Source organism: Leptodactylus fuscus, chromosome 6 (genome assembly GCF_031893055.1).
Source record: "Leptodactylus fuscus isolate aLepFus1 chromosome 6, aLepFus1.hap2, whole genome shotgun sequence".
In the NCBI taxonomy this organism is placed as follows: Eukaryota; Metazoa; Chordata; class Amphibia; order Anura; family Leptodactylidae; genus Leptodactylus; species Leptodactylus fuscus.
Genome location: NC_134270.1, coordinates 35210788 through 35213287, shown reverse-complemented (window position 1 = coordinate 35213287; position 2500 = coordinate 35210788). Strand labels below are relative to the sequence as shown.

Genomic DNA, 2500 nt, shown 5'->3' with positions numbered 1-2500 from the left:
TAACATGCTTTTCTGGGCACGGGGCCAGGGTTGTCTCAGTGGGACCCCTGGCAGCTGGGCTACCGCTTGCTGCTTACTACAAGGATGCTGGCACGTGCCGAGACCAGCCTCCCTAGGAAGCCCTGTTTCCTCTCAACCCGCTGATTGACCGATTCCTGAAAAATGTATGTCCAAGTGCTGTTAACCCTTTGGATTTAAAAGGGGGGAATTCTGTGTTGAGGGAGGGGAGCCACGAATCGCGTCGAAGGGAATGCATCATGACTTTGAAATGTTTATAGGGCGATCTAGTTACAGTGACTATCGCTGCTCCAATTATCACCTCCATAACTGATCTGGCTTTCTGTTGCCTTGTTATAGGATACGGCAGCCATTGTAAATAAAAGGCGCAAGTGGAGTCAACCTGTTATATCAATGCAGAGGTTGTGGTCGAACATGGGCCCTGGTTGTAGAGGGGCCCAAACGCTTCCCTTTTTGTAGAGGAGGCCCGATTACACTTCTTTTACGTAATTCCGTAAGTGAGGGCCCTGTTATGGATTAGACACCTGTGCCTTGATGCAAAAACTTATGTCTGATGTCAGACTATGGCGGCAACTATGATACTAGTATAGTGAAGAATTATTGCTGTGAATGACCCAACTTATTGCATTTCCTTCCTATGAAAAAAGGTCATCTATAGACCCTCAGTTAATTTTTCTACTTCCCTCTCCCCTATGTTATCACTACATTGCTGCGCTCACACCAAAAAAAACATTGCACCCCTATGACACAATGGATCTGTTAAATCCATAAATCCAGGTTCACATAAGGACATGGAATGCAGAAAAATGCAAGAATTTTTGTTTTTACCGCCCCGCGTTGTTTCCTTTGGCTTCTATCTAGCAGTGCCTGTGTATATTGGTGGTGTTTACAAAGCCTCATTATCCCTATATTTGGCCTCTTTCATGTCCCCATGTCTGGACCATGTGTAATAAGGAGTGAAGTGGTGTTGGATCTCCCAATAAATCCTTATCTCCTTCTCGCCACTCTCCCCAAATTTAAGCCCCCTTAACAATCCACACTTGTCAGGTTGTATACGGGCCTCTCCTTGACTTGTTTGTGCATTCTTCAGCCCAGGGATAAGAGTTACAATGGTAAAAGGTGGAAGAGGGGGTGAGTGCTGTTGACAGGAGCCTAGAGCCATATAAACTGCACACAGGATGTTTTCACTGCTTATCAGCTCATTTTAAGGAACATGATGAGAGGTAAGGCTGACCTCTCACCTCTGGCCAAATTCCTTTCTGTTCAGTCTACAGAAAAGTTTTAGCCTTCCTCCCTTGTGTTCAGTAACCCTTTTGTGACCATGTGGCCGTGCCTTGTTCCTGTTGCTGCTAAAGGTTAACTATTTGTGGGGTTTTTAGTTTTGCAAAAAAGTCTTCGTCCGCATGTAGCGAGTTATGGATTGGTGGACGTTCCGCAAAAATAAACGTGACCTGCTTTGTGTTTCTAAGGTCCGAAGCTTCATTCACAAACTGTAAAGTGGGCGGGGGGCTACCTAGATTAAAGTATGGCAGGGCGGCTAGAATTGACGGTCGGAGTCGGGTGGAGCTGAAAAAATGTTACGACTCTGATTAAAATGTATTATGTTTATCTAATTAATATTGTATATTTATTTACTTTGATAAGAAGTCGATACATAGTCAGTGGTTTTGTCTACCAACTCCGTCCCCTTGGTTATGGCGAGCCCGTTCATTTTGGGACCTCTGATCCTGCACATGTGATCCTATGTTATGCCAGTTTTTATTTTAGGGAATTAAAAATCTAAAATCTATTATGTTTTTATTGTGTATAGATCTGAATGGGTAGAGGAGAAAGCTGCGATCCCTCTATCTGTATATAGATTTGATGTAATGTTATCTCCCCCTCCCACCCTTTTTCTCCCTATCATAGGTGCCAATCTACGCGATACATTATTTGCCTACATTGTACAAAGCTCTTAGGCTCTGATGACTATGCTTTAAACATATCCGTATAAATATAGCCTGAGTCTACTGTGTGTATGTGTGTGAGCGGCCACATGGAGCGTTGTTCTCCCTACCCATTCTATATAATGATGTGATGTTTGGAGGATTGCCAAGTACAGAGACCTTTGGAGCATTAGTGTTTTGTACAAGCAAACTGGGGAAACCTGCATTTTAATAGCAATGGAAAGGTCAAACAAGGCTGCGGGAATTCCCTGCTATTCCATTCACTATACAACTTGTGCGTAAAATACATGTATAGACAGATACCAGTGTATGTGCTATAGGTATATCCTATTTCTTCTGCTGGTGCTGGCTTACTGTGTATGTGTAGTGTAACAAACCCTTTTAATCGTCGTGAATTTAGTATACAATTATTTATATTTCTTTGCTATACTGTAGATTCTGCTATTGTGTTTCGCTCCAATCCTCGTGAATGGTCAGGCACATATAGGAGCTTCTATCATACACTGTCAAAATTGCTAGTAAGGGATCGCCCTCCA

General features: G+C 43.1%; 1 protein-coding gene across 4 annotated transcripts in view; it reads left to right on the top strand.

Moving 5' to 3' along the window:
• The window catches only part of ZBTB16 (zinc finger and BTB domain containing 16), a 138097-nt gene that overhangs the window by 66407 nt on the left and 69190 nt on the right, over positions 1-2500 (top strand). The gene's annotated exons all lie outside the window — the stretch shown is intronic.